Here is a 17,945-nt window from a genome sequence, read left to right on the forward strand (position 1 = left end):
TTAAAGTGAAATATATTTACTACCACCTACATGATTTGGGAGATTTTATTGTTTTTTAATCACATTATAAAATTCCACCTTTGGCAAGGTATTAGACATCAAGATATCTAGATATTTGTATAAGCCTTCACCTATTGCACTGAGCTATATAGTTCCTTTACTGAACCTAGAAGGACATCTAGAGGTAAAAAAAATAAATGCTCTCAATTTAAGCCAAAACAGTTTCATTTTTCCAAAATTAACACCATGCCTGTTAATGATACGCCTTGATTACTTTCACCAATTTGGTTTACTACTATAACCTCTGTTTTATTGGTTTTCATAATTGTATTATTGTATACTGAGAGAATAGGCAAATGCTAGTATGGCCAGTGGATCACTAAAATATTACAGTATCAACTTGGCAACTTTAGGTTTCTTATTTTTGCCCATGTCCCCACTCCTTCTCCAGCCCATTTGTATTTTATTTTATGTTCTCTTAGTTCAACATAAAAGCCATTGATTTATAACAATCCTTGTGATGTTAGCAGAATATCTAAACCATGTTCCTATGACCTCCACAAGCCATGATTAAAACAAGTCTTAGCATGATGTGTCAGACCAGCTAGTGGCAAGTCCAAAATATATTTTAACAAAGAAGTATATGAAATTAGTATTTGGGAAGAGGTGAGGGGGAAGTGTTGGTAGGATATATAATCAGACACCATGTAAGACTTCATAGAGAAAATTTTGTTCTATCGATTTTTTTTTAAAAAAATAATATACCCACCTTTCTTAAACATCTCTGAATGGTTTACAAGAACTTTATAGATTGAAGATGGTTCTGTGAAGGTGGAGTTAATGACCAAGGCACAAAGATCAAGGAACTAGCATGTAAACCAGTTCCTTGAAACCTCTCCAAATAAAGGTAGAATGGGAGATCATTGACATGTCCTCCAGAGAAATTTTTTGTGGATTTGAGCACCAAGAGACTGTGAGATTAGATATTTTGCTCACAACTACTGTGGAGACTTTTAAGTGGTATTAAATTTGAAAACTTTACTTTCTAATCACTTTTGGAAATTGCTTATTAACTACTTGTAAGCTATAGAGTCCTTCAGGCCAACAAGTTTATTAAAAAAAATCCAGGTGAATAAAAAGAACAAATTTTATTTGACAAGATATAGTAATGATCTGCATCTGACAGACTAAGTAAATGGCTTAGAAAATGATGTTTTACTGGCTCTGCAAAAGAAACTACTTGAGGTTTTCAAGTTTAAAATGAGAATACAAATAACAAACCAAAGAGTAACCTACACAATTTGTTCCTATTGAATTTACAAAAGAAGCTTTTAAAAGCCTTGAAGAACTCTGTATAATGGGACAAAAGAAGAAGTGAAGAGAAATCAAATCCTAAAGCAATGTTCAAATGAACTAAACTATTACAGGGGTGTCAAACTTGCAATGTCACGTGACGTGTCACGGCATATCATGATTTTTTTTCCATTGCCGGCAATTGGATGGGCACGGTTTTGCCATGATGCATCTGGCCTGCGGGTTGACAGTTTGACACCCCTGAACTATGGTTAGAAGTAAAATAAATAAACATAACATTGGTTTATTTCATCAAGATTAAAACAAGATATGTTGTTATTTCTGGCAACCCATTATGGACTTTCTGATAACACCAGGATTGAAAAGATCTTTTCTGGATTTATTTATAGATAGGAGATAAGATAAGGGATGAAGAGATAAATTTGTAACCTTAGAGAGGGTGTAGAGTCACGAAATTTGTTTATACTTGTGATGAATGTTGGAAGTCACTTCTTTGTACATTCTTTTCTCTTTACTGTATTCTTACTTTTCTCTTTCTTCCTTCTCTTTCTCATTTTTTTACATTTTTGCTCCTTGTTTCTATTCTCCTTTCTCTAAGTTTCATTTATATTAGAGTTTACCATTATAATCAAAACTCTTATTAAAAATTATGCAAATTTGCTGGCTAGCAAAACTAAAACTATAGAGCTATAGATAGTTGCTTGTAGTTTATCATGGGCTTCCTGAACATACACAATAAAACACATCCTCTGGTTTTTACTAAATGCTTTGCGTGTCAGCTGTCAAGACAACACCCTGCAAAGAGCTATAGCTGCTATAGCAAAGCTGACTTTGGAAATTAAATACATACTTACCTATACCTTTTTCTGAATATTGCTTCCTATAACATCTGGATGGGTTGCCCTCATCTTCAGCGTATGTTTCATAAAGTGATGTTAGGCTGACAGTATTGCAGTGCATTATATAACACTGCCTTTAATTGTAAAAACTAGAGTACAATACAGCCACTGGAGGTCAGTACAAACCTACCAAACAAATACATTATACTTCACAAAGATGAATTCCTAATCAGTCCCATCGAGGATGCACCAACGCATACTGTTGGTGCATCTTTGATGGGACTGATTAGGAATTCATCTTTGTGAAGCTAACAAAAAAGAAATGCAAAATGTAGAGCTAGTTGGTCAATTGAAACAGCAGTTGACATAAAAAATGAAAATAACATTTTTAATGTAAAGAACTCAGTTTAGAAACTGAGGAGGAGCCTACATAAAGGAATGTAACAAGGGAACACAGTATTTGAGCATTTGATACATTTTCACTTCAAGTAAATGACACAGGAGTTTCCTACTTTGTATTCATCGTTGCAGCGACGACCACATTATTTGGCACTATAGGGGATGTTGCTAGTGTCTTGATTGATCACTTGTGGAATGTGTGAGGTCTCCAGAATCTATAAATAGATTCTTGTTTTCAAAAAAAACCAGAAAAGATAGGACAGGGGATCCAATTCGAATTCAGAAAGGGATATTTCAGTTGATATAGGTTCAATAGCTGAGCATTACGGATGATTTTAACAAATAACCTACAGATAGTCCTTGACTTATGACCACAACTGAGCAACATTTCTGTTACTGAGACATTTGTTCAGTGAAATTTGCTCCATTTTACAACTTGTCTTGCCACAGTTGTTAAGTTGGTAACATGGTGGTTAAGCGAATCTAGCTTCCTCATTGACCTTGCTTGCCAGGTGTTCACAAAAGGGGATCACATGACCACAGGACACTGCAACGGTCATAAATCTGAATCAGTTGCCAAGCGTCTGAATTCTGATTGCGTGACCATGGGAATACTGCAATAGTTGTAAGTGTGAAAAATGGTCATAAGTCACTTTTTTCAGTGCTGTTGTAACTTTGAATGGTCACTAAATGAACTGTTGTTAGTCGAGCACTACCTGGATATGCATTTATCAATATCACCTTTTTTTTCTTCTTTCTTTCCTCTCCTAATCTACCGGTAAGGCTTTCTCTCTGTGTACATGTTAATTGTCTGGGTCTATATCTTTATTTATTTATTTATTTATTTATTTAGATTTATATACCGCCCTTTCCCGAAGGACTCAGGGCGGTTTACAGGGCATTTAAAAAACAGTCAATACAAACGTTAAAACAAATTAAAAGAGATTAAATAGAACCCTGAGAAAATTAAAACCCAGTTAAAATTAAAATTAAAAATATTCTCAGCCTGGGCCAGAGAGCTCGAAGAGCCAGGTCTTCAGGTCCCGGCGGAATGAACGGAGGTTGGGGGCAGTCCTAAGCTCCACAGGCAGCTGGTTCCACAGGGCAGGCGCACCCACTGAGAAGGCCCTACCCCTGGGTGTTACCCGCCGGCAGTCTTTAACCGGCGGCACCCTGAGGAGACCCTGTGGGAGCGCACTGGACGAAGGGAACTTGATTTACCTTTGAATCAATAATGACTTTTGGCAACTTCAGAGAAACCTGGCTCAAATATTAAAATGAATAGGCAGGAAACTGCTCCAAAGGTGCCAAGGACCACGTGACACAATGCATGTTTACTGTTCTGTTGCTCTTTAGAATCCAGGCTTTAGATACAGGGATTCCATGGACTGCAAGCCATGAACTCTTGCCATTACAGATATTTAAGGCCACCAGATAAAGACTGGAAGATGTCCAGCCCTGAGGGCCCAGCGATCTATCCAGTCTGGCAGGGTAATAATGCAGCAGCACTAATAAACACCTCCTTTCTCCATTGTACCCATTCTAAACACACTGAGTATACCCAGACCTACTCAGTTACCCAAAACTGAAAAACACCCAAGTCTTTAGAGATAGACTGAAGCAAGTTACCTCCTACCCATCCACCTTCTGGAATGCAAAGAGAAGAAAGAGACTGGGATCTTCTTACCGTATTTTCCGGCGTATAAGAGGCAGCATCGCTCCCCGGCTCCTAAGGAGTCTTCGGGGATGCTGCCTCAAGAGGGAAGAGCGTCGGGCAGGAGCCGGCAGGGCAGTCCTGCACACGCGCGCACTCCCCGGCTGCTAAGGAGCGCTCCTTAGCAGCCGGGGAGCACACGCGTGCGCAGGACTGCCCTGCCGGCTCCCGCCTGATGCCGGACGGCTCCGCCGATGCTGCTTCAAGAGGGAAGAGCGTGAGGCACCTGCCATGGCTCCCCGAGGACTCCTTAGGAGCCGGGGAGCGCGCGCGTGCGCAGGACTGCCCTGCCGGCTCCCGCCAGATGCCAGCCTGCCCTGCTTCCTCCACAGTGAGAGGGGAGGGCATGCCTTCCCGGGCTCGCTGACTTGCAGCCAAGCCGGAGCCGAAAGGGGCTTTTCCTTCCACCCACCCTTTGGAATAGACGCAAGAGCTCCTGGGGGCTGGCGTTTGCAAGGGGGAGGGGAAGGGGCTGAGAGGCTCTTGGGGGTGGGAAGGGAGAGTCACGTTGGAGGGGGGACTGGACTAAGGAGGCTTGAAGTTGCTTTGCAAGAACGGGGGCGCTCGATTGATTTATGTACTATTTTCCGGCGTATAAGACGACTGGGCGTATAAGACGACCCCCCAACTTTTGAGATGATTTTCATGGGTTAAAAAGTCATCTTATACGCCAGAAAATACGGTACATTTTATTTCAATATTGCCTAAGGCAATTTTTGTGTTGCCCAGACACTATAAAATAGCTGAAAGAAAAAGAAAGACAGTTCTAATAGTTCCTACTCTTTCCTGGTTTCTAAGGAAACTCTCCAGTCTCTTCATGATACCCACAAACCTGACCTTATTATATGTTGCTCTCAAACCTTGAGCTGCAGCAGTGTTAGATGAAAGAGTGGGAACAACTTCCACTCAGAAAGTATAACCAGAATGTAGTTATTTTTCAGGCTACTTTATACGAACTTTCCAAATGATAAGTGAATTAAGAGTCTGACTGGAGGTCATCCAGCTTGCCAAACCCAGGATGGGTTTGCAACTTTAATGAAGTCATTTGCTGCAATATCCTGAACAAGTGGAATATGGCCATGCTGTTTGAGCATGTTATGCTTTTATGAGGACTTCTAATGTTCTTTTATTACTATTTTGATCTGTACAACCTCAAAGGAAGAAATCGTATGGCATGAGGAATGATTTCTTCACATACTGCATTTTGCTTACACGTTCCTTTGGCGATGAATTACTCTTAAAGAATAATGTCTTTATTGACCTTATTCAATCATCAGCCTTTGATATTATGCATTATCTATGGCATTAGATAACCAAGTATTATTCAGTGTAATCCAGGTGTGCTATTAAATGAACCTCACTAAAACTAGACTTGGGGGCAGGACCGAGGTAAGTGACACATATTTTTTTAGTACTGTATAGCACAATACCTGTAGTACCATGGAAAGCCCTTGATAAACTGAGCCCAGGTCAAGATTCTTGAATAAGATGGTCCTCAGGTTTTGTTTCTCCAAAAGTCCTCCCAATTCCATTTCTACAGTGGAGAAGTTGTAAAAGACAGTGTGTCTTTCCAATTCCATAGAGTATTATAAGCTTAGCTCTTGGATGATCTTTGATTTGTGAAGCCGATTTAGAACACAATAGATGGCAAGACAAGGACCAATCTCCCCCCCCCCCAAAAAAAAAGCTGGAGTTCAATGATCCCTCATGTTCTGTAAAACTGGAGACAACAATCTAGTCCTAGGGAAAAAAAGGAAAACCCAAAACAGGAAGGGCCTATTATGAACATCCAGGCAGAAAGTTTCAATCATTTTGTCTGAAGTGAATATGCACTGAGTTTATTTGACAAGCTAAGCAGTTTAGCTAAGTAGATTGTATTGATTTTGTTAAGAATTCTCTGTGTTTGATGATTGCTTTCCCTTTATATGACTCTTTCCCAATAAACTCTTGTTTATTTCTATGGATTTCTATAGATTTGGCTTTATTGGATTGCAGGATTTCTAGGGTGGCCATTAACCCTAAGAAAGGAGAACATGATGATAGAAAGAAGGATTCAGCAGAGCTGATTTCTTTCCCAACTGAATGCCCTTCCAACTAAAAACTTCTGTTAACTATAAACCTATCAAACTTACACAAAATACATACATGTGATACATATGTATGGATTCAAATAACAATATTTGGTAATGACTTTGCAATTATACTAGAAGCAGGTTAAATGGTTTACTTACCTAAAGAGTTTAAGACAAATAACTTGTCTGTATTTGCTAAGACTCTGCAGCAAAAAGGCATAAGATGTCTCTCTTTGCTAAATATTCCTGGATGACAGACTATTATTCTTAAAATAATGTGAAAAGGAGTCTGGAAGCACTTTCACCTGATGCATGGAGTGGCTGAACTAATGTAGGATTAAATTAGGATGTGATGTGGGAATACAGAGTGCTTATGCACATGTAAGTGAGTAATGAAAGCTTATTCCTTTTGATAAAATTGATTAATTCCATTTACAGTATATAGGCACCCAACTCTAATACATGACCTGGGCAATTTACAGCAATTAAAATCAATATAACCCTGATCCTAATCCAATAGTAAAATATAAAAAGTGTATGAAACCTGAAAAAAGTCATGTAATCTGCAGCTGAAATATATAAAAAGTCAACCTCAATACAACCACCATACATAATTATATATACATATACATATGCACACATAGAGACAGACAGAGAGGGGAGGGGGAGGGGGAGGGGGAGGGAGGGAAAGAGAGAGAGAGAGAGAATGCTGAACTTTTTTTTTTAGCACTATAAAAGGAATCCTGACTTTTTGGCATGCCAATCTTAGTTTGAGATTGTTTTTCTTCCAAACAAGGGAGAACTCTGAAAATTTTGCTTCCATTTATATCAGGAATTCACAGACTATGGGATCCAAATTTTGGATGGAGCTCATGTAACTCCTCCAAAAATGATATTAAGATGACAGAAGCAGAAATTATTACATCCGTGGGGAGTGTTAATATTCATTGCTGTAATTAATTTAAATTTAATTGCACTCTTTGTAGTGTGCCCCTGTCTATAACATTCCAAAGCCAGGTGTGACTTTCAACTTGAAAAATGTTGTGTATCTATGCTTCAGATCAGCTACAGATGAATATGTTGCATGAATCCAAACAGTTTTTCCCCTGGAAAAACCCAATTACAAACTACAGATTGAGACTGTGATTTGTTTTTATAAGGAAATTGGATCCATCTTAAACACAACTTTAAAATGAGCCACACTACATTGTTAATTAAATTTACTATTTTCTTCCTACAGCAGAAGTTAAGTTCTTTTTGATTTCTGTTAAACTATCCCTTTTCATCCAACCTGATGACCTCTCCCTGATTGGACTAAATGCCATTTTTAAAAATCCTTCAGCTATTAACAACAAATCTTGATGTGAAGAAGAAAAAGACATAGGTCTATGGCAGTTTTATTCCTTCTTTCTCAGATTTACTAGCAACATGGCTGGGGAGAAATAAAACAGAAAAAGGATACACAGGTCAAAGCTCCTTTGCTCCACCTTAGCCAATGCCTCAACCCTATGGCTGCCTTGAGTTAAAAATTAGAATAATAATAATAATAATAATAATAATAATAATAATAATAATAATAATAATAATAAAAGTTGGAAGGGACCTTGAAGGTCATCTATTCCAACCCCCCGCTCAGGCTGGAAACCCTATACCATTCTGGAAAAATGGCTGTCCAGTCTTTTCTTAAAAAACTTCCCCTGTTGGAGCATTCACCGCTTCTGGAGGCAGGTTGTTCCACTAGTTAATTGTTCTAACTGTCAGGAAGTTTTTCCTTAGTTCTAGGTTGCTTCTCTCCGATTAGTTTCCAACCGTTGCTTCTTGTCCTGACTTCAGGCGCTTTGGAGAACAGCTTGACTCCCTCTTCTTTGTGGCAGTCCCTGAGTTATTGGAACACTGATATCATGTCACCCCTCATCCTTCTCTTCATTAAACTAGACATACCCAATTCCAGCAGCCGTTCCTTATATGTTTTAGCCTCCAGTCCCCCAATCATCTTTGTTGCTCTTCTCTGTACTCTTTCCAGAGCCTCAACATCTTTTTTACATCGTGGTGACCAAAACTGGATGCAATATTCCAAGTGTGGCCTTACCAAGGCATTGTAAAGTGGTATTAATACTTCACGTGATCTTGATTCTATTCCTCTGTTAATGCAGCCTAGCAGTGTGTTGGCTTTTTTGGCAGCTGCAGCACACTGCTGCCTCATATTTAAGTGATTGTCCACTAGGACTCCAAGATCCCTCTTACAGTTACTACTATAGAGCAAGGTCCCCCCTATACTATACCTATACATTTGGTTTCTCTTAGCTAAATGTAGAACCTTACTTTTTTCACCATTGAATTTCATTTTGTTAGATAGCGCCCAGTGTTCACGTCTGTCCAGATCCTCCTGTATCTTAAGCCTATTGTCCTGAGTGTTGGCTATTCCTGCCAGCTTGGTGTTGTCTGCAAATTTGATGAATTCCCGATTTATCCCCTCATCCAAATCGTTGATGATGTTGAAGAGCACTGGGCCCAGAACACAGCCCTGGGGCACCCCACTACACACTTACCTCCATGCAGATGTAGTTCCATTGAGGACCACACCCTGAGTACGGCCGGTCAGCCAGCTACGAATGCATCTGGTGGAGATGCTGTCTAACCCACATTTTTCTATCTTATCAAGTAGTAGTTTGTGATTTACTTTATCAAATGCCTTACTGAAGTCCAAATAAATTATATCCACAGCATTCCTCTGGTCCACTAATTTTGTCACTTGGTCAAAGAATGCAATAAGATTTCTCTAGCATGAACTGTTTTTGACAAACCCATGTTGGCTTTGTTTGCCTCTAGGTGTTCACTGATTTGTTGTTTATCTTCTCCAGAATCTTCCCAGGTATTGAGGTCAGGCTGATAGGTCTGTAATTTCCTAGATCCATTTGTTTTCCCTTTTTTGAAGATGGGAACTACATCAGCTCTTTTCCAGTCCTCTGGTAGTTCCCCAGTGCTCCAAGATCTTTGAAAAATATAGTTCAGTGGTTCTGAGATCACGTCTGCCAGTTCCTTGAGAACCTTGGGGTATAATCCATCTGGTCCTGGTGATTTGAACTCGTCTAGGCTGGACAGGTGCTCACTTACCATTTTCTTGCCTATCTTAACTTGTGTTTCTATTCTGTTTGTTATGGCACTATTTTTGATAGGTTGGTCTGTTTTTTCCCCTTTGTGTAAAAACAGATGCAAAAAATGAGTTAAAGAGTTCTGCTTTCTCCCTGTTGCTTGTCACCTTCTTGCCACTTTCCCCCACTAATGGAGCAATCATTTCCTTCACTTTTTTCTTGTTTTTTTACATGTTGAAAGAAGCTTTTTTTGTTATTTTTGACTTTGGTCACAAGCATTATTTCATTTTGAGCCTTAGCTTTCCTCACTTCGTCTTTGCTGGCTCGGGCTATTTGCTGATATTCTGCCTTAGTTATGTGCCCGTCTTTCCACTTTCTATACTTGTCCTTTTTATCTTTCAATTTATCAGAGTTCTTTATGCAGCCATGCTGGTTTCTTTTGAGAGCTGTTATTTTTCCTCTTTGTTGGTATTGTGCTAGACTGGGCTTTTATTATCTCACTTTTCAAAATTTCCCAAGCTTCTTGAGTTGTTTTCCCCTTGAGGATTCTCATCCATGGAATCCTTCCCAAGCTCTCTCTAAGTTTATTGAAATTAGCTCTTTTAAAGTCCAAGACTCTAGTTTGACTGTATTCTATTGCTTGTGTTTCCATAATGTTGAATTCCAATATTGCATGATCACTTCCTCCCAAGGTTCCTGTGGCTTCAACACCTTCTATCATTTCATTTCTGTTAGTGAGAATTAGATCCAAAATAGCTAATCCCCTAGTTCCCTTCTCTACTTCTTGGATGACAAAGTTGTCTGCTAGGTTTGTCAGGAATCTGTTTGATCTTCCAATTGGTGCAGAATTTGTCTCCCAGTCAATGTCAGGGTAGTTAAAGTCCCCCATTACTATTGTGATGTGCTTCCTACATATCTTAGTTAGCTGACTAGCAAAAAGTTCATCTATTTCCTCTATTTGGTTGGGTGGCCTATAGTATACACCTATGGCAATGTCATTTTTTCTCCCTTTTATTTTGACCCAAATGCATTCAAGACAGTTTTCATTGTTGTGCTCTATTTCTGTAGAGATGTGGTTATTTCTTATAGAGAAAGCAACACCTCCTTTTTTATTTGGCCTGCTTCTTTTAAATAATTTAAATCCCTCTAGCTGTGTGTTCCATTTGTGGGTTTCATCCCACCATGTTTCCGTGATGGCAACAATATCATATCTACTCTCATTAACCTGAATTTATTGTTCACTCTGTTTGCTGTTCATACTCTGTGCGTTGGTGTATAGACATTTGAGTCCTTTATGACTGACCCTGTTTTTACTGCATGACCTGTGTGGTGCCTGAGTACCCCTATTGTCTTACCACCTATTTGGTTAGTGCACTTTGTGTGGCACTCAATATTAGAAGCTTGATTTTGCTTGACAGCAAGGTTAATATTCTTGTCCACACACACATCTATGTTACATGCACTGATGGCCCTATGATTTTTAGATTGCCGGGGACAGGGATGTTCTGTATCAATTAACTCACTGTCCCTGCTGTTTAGTTGAAATATTCCTCCAGAAAGTCTGTGAATTTATAGCCGAGCAACTCAGTCCCTTTCTTTGATGGATTCTTTGATGGTTAACCTGACATTGGACTCACAATAAACCATATTGAGCTCCAAATCCCTGCCTGAATCCTGAAATAGTACACCCTTGGATTTATGATTTTTCTCTATCTTGGACAACCGTAAAGAATCTAAGCCTGACTAGCACAGAGATGCAAAAAGGATAGAATCAGCAGAAGAAATGACTATTTTCTTATTCAGATTTCATTTCCTGGAAAGAAAAAAAAAGGTCTCTTGCGAGCCTTACAAACTACAGTAGCTAGAGAAAGACAGATATCTTGTTTTTAGAAGTACTGACAATGGAAAGAAACAGCACATATTTCACTCTTTGATCTTTCCCCAAACTTGCTCTAATTCTGACAAGATGTTCAACTCATTAGGAAGCACATACATTTCAAGAGGTTTATACTGTATGTGGGATGAGAAGAAGACAATTTTGTTGAATGGAAACATCTACTATATAAGAAGACATGCCTACTGAATATTTTTACCTTCTAAACTCAGTCTCCCAATCTGAGAGTCTGACTAAAGATACCTTAAGTCTAAATGGCTAGAGAGGAAGAGTGCTCACACAATAAGAACAAGCATGTAGAATTATCAATATCTGTATACAATTTGTGTGAGAACTAAAAAGGATTATGTTTAAGAAACCATAATCATATTTTTAGAAGAATAAGGAGGAAAATACTTTCGTTTGAAAGGAAAAGAAAAAGAAAAGGGGAAAAAAGATGGTAGGATAACTTGACATGTCAGGAAAATATCTGCTTCTAGCAACAGGAAGCAATCTTGCCCACAAACATTGTGTAAATCTTATTCCCAAGGCCATAGCCTAGTCAATAAAACATTCTGCAGAAATGTATTCAATAATTTCAATGAAATTATTTTGTCCCACTTGATTAGCTTAGCAGAAATATTCAGCTGAACAGGGTAAGTCATCAATATTTATCATGAAAAATGATGAAGTTTAGATGCTAAATCCAGCACAACCCAGTGCAAAAATTTACATAGCAGTCTAGCAATATTTTCATGCAAACACCTATATTTAACATAGCTGGTTCATTTCTTATCTTTTGGAACATCTCTTTGTAGAAATAATCAACTGTGTTCATTTGATCCCCCTAATAGTCTCCCTAAACAAAGATTATGTCAATCAAAAAACAGAAGCTATATAAAATACCAACAGTTTTAAGAACAATCCATTTCCAAGATTAAATTAGCTTTCTGCATTGCTGGAAACCAGACCAGCTACTGTTTTTTTTTAAAACTATCATTTGATATAATTTGACCTTCACAAAGTGCCAAAAATGGAGCTATTTTGATTAACAGTCTTTGGAATAGAAGAGTTTTTTAAACAGATATGGAATGAGGCTGAGATCCACAGAATGAAAGTGTTGAGTTTCCAAATTATTTCTCACAGAAGCCCTCTGGCCTAACTCAGTCACCCACTTTGGGCTAGTGGCATGGTCATTTCTGCCACCACCTCTCTTTTAGGGGGCTGCCTGCCATTCACCCTGAATTCCTAATATTTGAAATCACACCTAGTATTGCTTTTTCGGGCAATGAAGACAATGTACCAAAAGTGAAATAATTTCGATAATGCTACATCCAGAATGCATCCTTTGCAGGTATTGTGTCCAGAGGATTCAGCCCTTCCTTTCTTTCCCTTTGAAAGATCCTGGAGCACTGGGGAACTACCAGAGGACTGGAAGAGAGCTGATGTAGTTCCCATATTCAAAAAAGGGGAAAAAATAGATCCAGGAAACTACACACCTATCAGCCTGACCTTAATACCTGGGAAGATTCTGGAAAAGTAATCAAACAACAAATCAGCGAACACCTTGATGCGAACAAAGTTATCACTAAAAGCCAACATGGGTTTGTCAAAAACAGATCATGCCAGACAAACCTTATTGCATTCTTTAACCAAGTGACAAAACTAGTGGACCAGAGGAATGCTGTAGATATAATTTACTTGGATTTCAGTAAGGCATTTGATAAAGTAGATCACAACCTACTACTTGATAAGATAGAAAAATGTGGGTTAGATAGCATCACCACCAAATGGATTTGTAGCTGGCTGACAGGCCGTACTCAGCGTGTGGTCCTCAATGGAACTGCATCTACATGGAAGGAAGTGTGTAGTGGGGTGCCCCAGGGCTCTGTTCTGGGCCCAGTGCTCTTCAACATCTTCATCAATGATTTGAATGAGGGGATAGATGGGGAACTCATCAAATTTGCAGACGACACCAAGCTGGCAGGAATAGCCAATATTCCAGAAGATAGGCTTAAGATACAGGAGGATCTGGACAGACTCGAACACTGGGCACTATCTAACAAAATGAAATTCAATCGTGAAAAAAGTAAGGTTCTACATTTAGGCATGAAAAATCAAATGCATAGGTATAGTATAGGTGGTACCTACCTCAATAGTAGTAACTGTGAGAGGGATCTCGGAGTCCTAGTGGACAATCACTTAAATATGAGCCAGCAGTGTGCTGCAGCTGCCAAAAAAGCCAACACAGTGCTAGGCTTCATTCACAGAGGGATAGAATCAAGATCACGTGAAGTACTAATACCACTTTACAATGCCTTGGTAAGGCCACACCTGGAATACTGCATCCAGTTTTGGTCACCATGATGTAAAACAGATGTCGAGACTCTAGAAAAAGTACAGAGAAGAGCAACAAAGATGATTGGGGGACTGGAGGCTAAAACATATAGGGAACGGTTGCTGGAATTGGGTATGTGTAGTTTAATGAAGAGAAGGGTGAGTGGTGACATGGTAGCAGTGTTCCAATATCTCAGGGGCTGCCACAAAGAAGAGGGAGTCAAGCTATTCTCCAAAGCACCTGAAAGCAGGACAAGAAGCAATGGATGGAAACTAGTCAAGGAGAGAAGCAACCTAGAACTAAGGAGAAACTTCCTGACAGTTAGAACAACTAACCAGTGGAACAACCTGCCTCCAGAAGTGGTGAATGCTCCAACACTGGAAGTTTTTAAGAGGAGACTGGACAGCCATTTGTCTGAAATGGTACAGGGTTTCCTGTCTTAGCAGGGGGTTAGACTAGATGACCTCCAAGGTCCCTTCCAACTACTACTACTATTTCTTCTTCTTCTTCTTCTTCTTCTTCTTCTTCTTCTTATTATTATTATTATTATTATTATTATTATTATTATTATTATTATTATTATTATTATAGATCAAACCATGTGATAAAAAATAAGCAGTAAAAATATATATATCAAAGAAAATACAGTGCTCCAGGCAGACCTCAATCTGGCATGTAATCTGATTGAAAGGAAGACCCTTCTGCTCAGAGTAGTACAGAATCAAAGAAGATTCTAAAAGTAGAGGGATAGTAGATAGTATTCACAAACATAGATTGATATACGAGAAGAAAACATATTGTGGTCTTCTAAAACAAGATTTTGTACTGTTGTAGTGCAGTACTCTGACACTGTTTTGATAATTCTGTGCTTTTTTTGTTAAAAAAAAAAAGGTGCCGGAACTCACACACATCATACAATCCGTCTTGCCTACACTACAAAGTTTACCTTTGTAATTGAAAAAAAAATAACTCAATTTTTAATGTATCTAAAAGACTAGGATTTTGTTCAAGGTAAGTTAATACTATTAATGTTACCATGCAGTGTGGCTTTAAATTACAAGAAGGCATTTTATTAATCTTTTGCGACATTTACCACTGGCATACCCATTTAGTTTAATGGAAATGTCAGCTTTCTATGTGGAATGAAATTGGCCCAATAAAACAAAATTTGATTGTTTGTAAAAGATTGAATTATTTTTAAGAAGTTGTCAAACAAGATGGAAAAATTTACATTTGGAGTTTAGTATGGATAGTGACTTGAAACAAATTAAAGTTGAAATTTTGTCAGTGAACAGATTAGCTTTAATTTACCTTTAAGTTAAACCCAATTTAATAAATAGATCTGATTAATCCTCATACTGTAGGTCTACCTTTACATCTGACCAATACAAAATATATATTATTATTATTAATAATACCTCCAAATCACAAGACATTGGCTTTATTCTTATTCTTCTCCTCTGCAGTTTGAATATAAAGTATAAAAGACTAAAAAGAGATTTTCGCAGACATCCCAGCCTTTGAACTACCCAAGGAACTGAAACAGCAAAGTTTCGCGCCAGCCGCCTTTCTTTCCTCTCGCTTTGCCTCTTTTTAACCTCACACCTCACCTTCTGTAAGGGAAGGCAAAAGGCTCGCTCACCCTCTCGTGAAAAATGGCCTCCATGTTTATGTGTCTCCCACTCCCACCGTCGGCTTGCACACCACATGGTCCGACCCAGCCAATCAAGCCACGCTCTGGCTGTGATGTTCCGGCGCCTCATGGCTCCTCCTAGAAGAGGCAGACAGTGCCGAAGGGACCCCGCTCGCACCGTACCACCAGTGAGGCATTTTCAAAAACAAACGAGGATAAGAAGGGAAACAATAGGAAAACAACGCAACTCTCGAAAAATCCAACAAAAAAGTGTTCAAACTCAGTTCCAGTGCATTCTATGACAAAAAAGCCCTGATAATTCTGATGAAAAAAGTGAGAGCCACTAGATGTAGATTGCATCCACTGTATACCCCATATCCAGCGGCCACTGAAATTACCACTTCAATCGCATCCTAGACCATTAAAATGGTTCCATTCATTATATGATGGCTTAAAACCATTTGTTTAAAAAAGGGGAACCACAAGGGATGCATAGAGGTTCTCATTGTTTGATTGCAAATTAAACTTTAAGGCAAATTATTTCTTAACAGAATATAATGCAGGGCATGGCTAGGTGGCAGAGAAAGTAAATATTACCAGATCTGAACTATCACGAAGGGAAATTCTTAAGATGCAGCAGATAGAAAGTAATAAAGACAGTACAAGAGACTTTCTGGAACTAAAAGATGTATATTGAAGCACAGAGTTTAATAGAAGTAGTTGATGGACAGTGGAGGCTTCTTTGATTAAAGAGATCTTTCTTCTCAGGTAAATATGGATGGATCAACACTTTATCTGTTCTGCTCAAGACAGGAAAATGTGCTCAAAAGCACAACTCAGTCTGGTAGAGACACAGACCACAGAGTATTTCTCCTGTGCTTTTTTCCCATCAATTTTAAGTAAACATTTAATTTTTAAATATGTTCATTATTAGCAAATCTCTAATCTGGTGTGCTATGGTGAACTTTTGCTCTTGCTAAGGAATATAGTACTAATGCTGTCTGGGAAGCCATAAGCAAAGAAGACTGATTTATAAGTAAGAAAAATTGGGGGCAGGATGAGAATATCAAAATACATCTGCAAACATAACCACATTTCAGCAGCTGCCCTATTTTCAGCAACCAAGGAACAAAGAGTTAGAGATCATAGGCAAAGCATATCCAAGGCACAGTAGCAAGATCAGCAAAGAAACCGCAGGTGACATTTTCTCTTCTCTCTTTTGCAAGCAGCCCAACCTCCCTGTCAGGGGAAAAAAAAGAGGGAGGTCACGGAGCTTCTTTTTCATCCAAACATTAATGTATGTGTGCCAGGTCAGGGAGAGAGAGGTAAATTCGGTATGTTTGGAAATCAACATTTCATCCACTTTGAAGAACTGCATGGCTCCAGGAACCCTGCAAAGATTTCTTTCTGCTAAACAAGACTCTTAACCAAACTTTCCAATATTCCATCGAGCACATTCTGCACAAGGAGATGTTATTAATCAATCCACACTGTGGGTTTGTTCCAGCAGCAGAGGCATCATCAATCCTTTTGCTGAATCTAGACAAAAGAAGGATGACATAATGACAAAGCAGGGCCAGGTAAAGCAAACCTTTCAACCTAAGGGGACAAATTGTTCTCCCACACAGAGAAAGAATTCCTCAGAACAGAGCAAATCCAAGTAGGTTGCAAAGCAATCGAAATTGTTACCTTATTCAGACACAGGTACTTTCAACCTCCTCCTGAGTAAAATGGTAAAAGGGGACAGTATAGGTTGTAATTGTGACTGGCAACTCTGTTGCTAAGCAACAGTTAAATGGAAGAAACATCACCTGTCAGTGCCAGATTTATGTCAACTCCACTGTGGTTCTTAAGTGAATTATCCAGAGTCAATAAGAGCATCATCATGTGACCATGACTTATGACTTCCCTCTGGTTTCTCCATTGGTTTTACTTTTTGGAAGCTGGTTGTGAACCTCATAAGTAATGATCATGTGACTACAGGATGCTGCAACTATCATAAATATGTGCTGGTTGCAAAGTGCCCAAAGGGCAATGGTGTGAATGTGGGAACAGTCAAAAGTTCAAGAACTAGTCATTAAATTGCTTTACAGCACCATCATTAAATTCAAACAGTCGATAAACAAGAGCAGTTGTTAACCAAGACTACATGTAATGAAATAGTTGTGTTAAATTTACTTTGGTTAAGCTTCTACATAAATTGTTTCCTTGGTTATGTTTGATTAAAACCTACCGTATTTTCTGGCGTATAAGACGACTTTTTAAACCATGAAAATCTTCTCAAAAGTCAGGGGTCGTCTTATACACCGGGTGCTGAAACTTTAGGGGCAGGGCTGGCTGGAAAACCTGGAGCGGATCTCCCATTTGGTCTGCACAGGGAAAGCAGGACCAATTGGAGAAGAAGCTGCAGTCTGTGATTTTTTACAGGCTGGGGTCTGGGCGTCTTTCCTTCTAAAGTTGAAGAGCAGCTGTAGTCTATCCCAACTTGAAAGGCAGGTGGGGGAATGCAGCAGCCAGAGCAGCTGCTTAGCTCTAAGGACACATTTGACTCAGGAACTGGGCAGGCTGGCTGGAAAACCTGGAGCGGATCTCCCATTTGGTCTGCGCAGGGAAAGCTTTAGAGTGAATTAGGAAAAGTTTAATCCACTTGCACTGTTTTATGTTTACATGT

The sequence above is a fragment of the Vipera berus genome, assembly GCF_964194415.1.
Source record: "Vipera berus genome assembly, chromosome: 1".
Taxonomy (NCBI): Eukaryota; Metazoa; Chordata; class Lepidosauria; order Squamata; family Viperidae; genus Vipera; species Vipera berus.